Source organism: Urocitellus parryii, chromosome 4 (assembly GCF_045843805.1).
Source record: "Urocitellus parryii isolate mUroPar1 chromosome 4, mUroPar1.hap1, whole genome shotgun sequence".
In the NCBI taxonomy this organism is placed as follows: domain Eukaryota; kingdom Metazoa; phylum Chordata; class Mammalia; order Rodentia; family Sciuridae; genus Urocitellus; species Urocitellus parryii.
In genome coordinates, this window is record NC_135534.1 from 96527724 (window position 1) to 96534827 (window position 7104).

The window sequence follows — 7104 nt, forward strand, 5'->3', positions numbered from 1 at the left end:
AGACAGGAAGAAATAAACTTAAATTTTAGAATGGATGATTTAGGTGAGATAGATGGATTATATCTCCAAAGCAAGGGTGAATTACAATTATTTCTTTCTCCACTGGACTTCTATGAAGAAACCACTAACATTTAAGTGAACCAATTTAGACGAGTGATAGAGTATCAGATGGGATTTTTTTGGACTTTGGAAAAACCTCCAAATCATTATTCCGCTGTTTATTAATTAATTGGTCATTTATTTAATATCTACTTGATATCATAATTGATGTGGCTTACTTGCTGTGGCTTTATCGAAGGTCTTGATGTAAATATGAGTACCCTCTGGGCCTTGTTGTGGGACTTCTGGGAAGGTGGTGTGCATTATCTGAGCTTCAGCTGGCCAGCATCTAGCACCATATGTACCTTTTGACCCTGTGAGGTCAAGAGGAGCAGTTGGTTGGTTAATTGAAAAATCCGGTGAAAGGAGAGAAGCTGGCGGATTAGTGGAAGGAGAGCTTCCCAGCAGCTCCTCAGTCCTAGGTGTACAAAGCAAGAGACTGCTCCTCGGTGAGGTGAGTAACCAGGGGAACTCACTGAAACTTAATACTGAACTGTAAAAATAAAAAATGAACTGTAGACGCACAGAAACTTTGAACACAGAGAGGCACCAGCTTGTCAAGCGGTGGTGCTGGCATGGTCGCTGGGGGGCGGGAGGAGCACGCGCAGAGGCAGAGGACAGCACTGCAGAGAGCAACAACAAATTAAAACAAAAATTTGGCTTTGGGGGAAGCTGTGGATCAGAAATGTTGGCTGTTTTTAATGAGCACTGTCAGTGGGGGAAGTGGTTCAGTGAAAACCCACCAAAAATAACTCAGGCCCCCCAGGGCGCTAGATTGGCGGGAACTGAGATTGCTGCCCTAGAAAATGACTATGGGCGTGGCCCCAGGAACTATCTCTAAACGCTGCATGGCAACGAGCAGAGACAGAAGATTGGGAAAATATAAAAGAGTTTGCTGGCAGTTGCATGACCTCTAAAGTGTACCTGAATCAAAGTCACTGAAATAGGTACAAAGAAATTTGCACCTGGCTCATACAGTCTCCGGATACCAAGGGGTAAAATCTCCTGGTGCTCCATAAGAGCCTTTGGGAAGACACACATAGTGGCCACACTGGAGCGTATGCATTCCTTGAGGATACCCATAATTCACTTTTATAGCAGGGAAGGGGAAACCTGTGGAGAGTTAGTCCCTAGGCCTTAACAGTGGAGGCCTCAGAGAGCCAGACATCCAGCAGAGATCCGTATCTCCCCAGCTATGGAGGTTGTGGATTGTTAGGTCCCTGGACATTAGTAACTCCATTTTGGTTCTGGGACTCACAACAGAAACTTATAAACTGCCAAGAAAAAGAAACTTAAGATACTCTGTGGCCATAATCAACCCAGATCGGAGCTCCTTACATACAAAAATCTGTTGCTACCCAGACACCTGCACCCAAGATCAATTGTAGCCTACTGCACCCAAGGTCATTTCCAGCTTGCTCTTGTTCATTGTTAAAAAAAAATATATAAAATCTCAAGTGACTCTGCCTCCTGTGCCTGCAAGAAGGGCAGGCTGGAAGACTTTGTCAATAAACCTTTGCTTGAACTCAGAGGTGTGTTTCTTGTGGATATTTGCTCCAGCTACCCTAATATGGATCAAATCTCAAATACCCACCAAGAATTCCAAAGGTCAACCAAGTCTAAACCCCAATTTCTGGAACTTCCAATTTAGAACTCTGTATCACCCCCACTATTGGATTACACAGTTTACCAGCTCTTCCCTTTCTATACCACCCTATATTGAGAGATTGGCATCTGAGACAGTACACCTGGCTAGCAGCTGTGTGAGAAGCACAAAGACTTTGTCCTTAACCTCCAGCCCTTGACCAAGGGTTACAGGGCCAAAAATAACTGTAAAGAATGGAAATCCATCCTTCTAACAATTTTAGAAACAAGTCCTTTATTTCTCATTAAAACTTTTCCTTCTTTTTTCCACCCTTGTTTCTTTTTTTCTCTGTATTCTCCCATTTAGGAAAAAAAAACATATTTATACTTTTATTTTTAAAACAATTTTAACTTAAAAAAGCTTTAAACATTTCATTGTATTGCCTTATTTTTTACTTTTTTCTGTTCAAGATTTTTTTTGTGTGAATGGGTATGTGTTTTCTCACTGTACCAAGAGGTTCAAAAATATATAGTCATATAATTTTACTTTCAAATTAATTGCTTGCTTCTTTATTTCTTTATTATTTAGCCTTGATTTGACTAAGGTGGGGTATAATTAATTAGGTATTGAGTTCTTTTTATCTTCAATTTGCTGGGATTTTTTTTGTACCATCGTTTTTGACACTTCAAGATAACAGAGTAGAGATCCTGCTGCCAAGAAATGCTCACATTTCAACTAAGCAGCAATGACTGCCCCCCTGCCGCCCCAATTATCTAGCACCATTTGAGCCTTAACATTACTCCACAGAATCGAACAGAAAAAACCCTAAACCAACAACCAGGACCCAAGGAGTAACAATCACAGAGGGACTTCAGATCCCACCCCTTAACATCTACTCATATATTAAAAACAGAAGTCCCAAAACAAATAAGATAATTACACAAAAAAGGACATACATAAAAAGAGGAAGGGGAATTCATCTGCATGAATGCACAAGTCCAAGCCCTCTGAAAACGGGAAACAGGCCAACAAATCTCCTCCCCAAATTCACAATCCCCCAACAAAGGATTCCAATAATATTGAAGTGGATGAAATCCCAGAGAAAGATTATAAAATTGATTATTAAAATGTCCAATCAACTAAAAGAAGATCTAAGAGTTTAAGAGAACAAATATAGGAGATGAAAGACCACTTCAATAAATAAATAGAAATATTGAAATTAAACAAATCAGAACTCCAAGAAACGAAAGAAACAATGAATCATATTAAAAATTTACTTAAAATCATCACTAACAGATTGGATTGCATAGAAAATAGAACTTCAGCCCTTGAAGTTATCTCTTCAGGCCTTGAATAGAGGGTGTATGAACTTGAATACAGAGGATGCAATAAAGAGAAAAAATGATCAAACATGATCAGAATATACAAGAACTCTCTTGACAACATCAAGAGACCAAATCTGAAAATCATTTGGGATAGAAGAGAACATTGAGATACAAACTCAAGGTAATAAGAACATTTCCAATGGGATTATTACAGAGAACTTTTCCCATATCAGAAATGAGACAGACATCCATATACAGGAGACTTATAGGACCCAAATAGACTTAGTCTTTAAGACAAATTATAATCAAAATGCCTAATATAGAAAATAAAGAATATTTAAAGTGGCAAAAGAGGGCTGGATCTGTAGCTTAGCAGCAGAGTGCTTGCCTACCATGCATGGGGCACTGGGTTTGATCCTCAGCACCACATAAAAATAAACAAATAAAATAAAGGCATTCTGTCCATCTACAGCTACAAAAAAAAATTTTTTTAAAAAAAAGTGGCAAAAGAGAAACATCAGATTGCCAGGTTGTGGCACATACTTTCCAGTAGCTTGGGAGGCAAAGGCAGGAGGATTGTGAGTTCAAAGCCAGCCTCAGCAAAAATAGGTGCTTTGCAACTCAGTGAGACCCTGTCTCTAAATAAAATACAAAATAGGGCTGGGGATGTGGCTCAGTGACCAAGCACCCCTGGTACAATCCCTGGTACCTGAAAAACAAAAGAAACCAAAACCAAACCTCACCCCAAAATCCCTCAATAGAGAGAAACATCAGGTCACATTTAGAGGCAAGTAAGACTCACATCTGATATCTCAATTCAGGCCCTAAAAATCAAGGAAGACCTGGAATGAGGTATTCCAAGCTCTAAAAGAAAACAACTGCCAGCCAAGATTACTATACCTACCAAAGCTAAGTTTCAAATTCGAGGGGGAAATAAAAACTTTCCAAGACAAGAATAAACTAAAAGAAATTATGACCGTAAAGCTAGCACTACAAAGAATACTCAAAGATGAACTGGATACAGAGGCCATCAAAAACAATTCCCAAAGCTCCAACAAAGAGAAATGTCAATAGAAGTGTAATGTACTAAAACAGAATCAAGACAGTATTAAACACAGCAAAAAATCAAAATGCAGAAACCCAAATACATATCCATTCCAACACTGGATATTAATGGTCTCAACTCCCCAATTAAAAGACATAGATTAGCAGAATCAATCTAAAACAAGCTCCAACTCTATGCTGTTTATAAGATACTCATCTCAATAGATAGACACAGGCTGAAGGTAAAAGGATGGAAAAAATATTTCATACAAATGGAGTCTGAAAATAAGTAGGAGTACCTGTTCTCATATTTGGCAAAGCAGATTTCAAGCAAAAATTGATCAGAAGAGACAAGACCACTACATCCTGGAAAAATGAACAATACAACAACAACATATAATGACAGTATATATAAAAATTAATAGTAGATATAATAAGTGGGTCAATGTCCTCAATGGCCTGATTCTGTATCTAGAAGACACAAAAACTCTACCAGAAGACTTCTAAGAACTGATAAATGAGTTCATCAAATAATAGGATGCAAGTCCACACTCATGAATCAATAACTTTCCTATCCTCAAGCAGTGATTGAGCCAAGAAAGAAATCAGGAAAATTATCCCATTCACAACAACCTCAAAAAATAAAATACCTGGAAATTAATCTAACCAAGGAAGTAAAAGAGCTCTACAATGAAAATAATAGAACACTGAAGAAAGAAATTAACAAAGACTTCTGTTGACAGAAAGACATCCCATGTTCTAGGAAAGGCAGCAATGATACTGTCAAAATGGCCATACTACCAAAAGCAACATACAGAGTCAAGGCAATCCCCATCAAAATGCCAATGATATTCACAGAATCATAAAAAAAAACAACCCTTAAATTTATTGGGAAGAATAAGAAACCTAAAATAGTCAAATACTGACCAAGAAGAGTGATGCAGGAAGCATTACAATACCTGATCTAAAATTATACTATACAGCTTTAGTAAAAAAACAAAACCAAACAAAGAACTAGGATGATATTGGCATCAAAATAGACTTGAGGACCCATGGAACAAAATAGAAGACAGAGAGACAAATCCTTATACTTATAGTCATCTGATACTTGACAAAGGTGACAAAAATATACGGGAGAAACAACAGCTTTTTAAACAAATGGTGCTGGGAAAATTGAATATTCATACACAGAAGAATGAAACTAGTTTCCTATCTCTCACCCTGCACAAAAGTCGAATCAAAATGGATCAAAGACTTAGGAATTAGACCAGAAACCTTACAACTGCCAGAAGAAAACACAGGGCCAACACGCTGTCATATTGGTGTTGGCACTGACTTTCTTAATAAGACCTCAAAAACTTGAGAAATAATACCAAGAATCACTAAGTAGGATGCCATTAAATTAAAAAGCTTCACAGCAAAAAGAAATGATTAGGAGTGTGAAGGGAGCGCCTACAGAATGGGAGAAAATCTTTGCCAGATGCTTCTTTGACAGGGGATTAATATCCAGAATATACAAAGATCTCAGAAAACTTAACACCCTCCAAAACAACCCAATCAATAAATGGGCAAAAGAACTAAACAGAAACTTTTCAAAAGAAGAAACACAAATGGCCAATAAATATATGAAAAAACATCTCTAGCAATCAGGGAAATACAAATCAAAACTGCACTATGATTTCACTTCAGTCAGAATGGCAAAGAGCAAGAAAATAAATAACAGTAAATGCTAGTGAGGATGTGGGGACAAAGGTACACTTTTACATTGTTGGTAGGACTGAAGATTAGGACAACCACTCTGGAATGAAGTATGGAGATTCCTCAAAAGACTATGAGTAGAACCACCATATGAGCTAGCCATCCCACTCCTCAATGTTTAACCCAAACAACTAAAATCAGCATACTATAGCGACATAGTCACCTCAGTTTTTTTAGTGGCACACTTCACAATAGTCAAATTATGGAATCAACCCAGGTACCCGTCAATAGATGAATGAATTATGAAATTGTGCTATGTATACACAATGGAATTTTGCTCTGCCATAAAGAAGAATGAAATTATGGATGGAAATGGAAAATATCATGCTAAGTGGTAAGCCAGTCTCAGAAATGAAGGATCAAATCTTTTCCCTCATGTGGAAGCTAGAGCAAAATAAAGGCAAGAAAGAAGGGAAGATTAGAGATCATAAAGATATAGGCAAGATCAGTAAGATAGCAGAAGGAGATTGAAAGGGAGTGAAAAGGGATGGGAAAGGGGAGGAACTAGGAAATGAATTAACAAAATCATATTAAAGTGTAAAAGGAAAATCAGTAGAGGAAGAAGAATAGTGGGAGGGAGAACAGGAGAGAAAAGGGCTGTGGAAAGGGGAACTGAGATGAAATTCCATGTCTGATTTTGTCAGAAAGAACCCAACTAGGTATAACTATAATGCTCTAATAAAAAAAGTAAAAGGAAAATAAGAAAAAGCTGGCTAAAATGAGGAAGCATACCTTGTGATTGATGGATTCACTACACCTGTTATTTTAACTTAAAATGCATGAACACACATTATTTGCTGATCTCTAAACACAAACCCAAAGCCTTTGAGTATGGTTGCTTCATTTTGGAGCTCAGCACTATTTTTCTTGTATGACCACACTCAGTATATCATCAGCAGCTTCCAGTTTCAGTTTCTGTAAAGCAGATAAGAGTTTAACATTTGGAGGCAATCTGAGAACTTTTCTAGATTTTTTAAATCACCCCTTTCCTAAACTTTAAAAATTTCTCATCCACAGCAAATTCACCAGCCATTGTTAGTGGTTCAGCTTTATTATGGATTTTAAAAATATTTGACTTAATTTTTGAAATTAGTCTCTATTCATATTTAGTATATAATCTACAAGAATGTAAACCATACACTTATGTATTATATAATATATCTATGTATTATATATGTAGTATATTCTAAACAGTACTCAGCTGCATGTATTTTTTAATAGTCTTGTAGTTCATCTGGGAGGAGAAGTGTGTGTAATAGACTCTGCTTCCAGCTGAACCATGTGAAGTGTGGT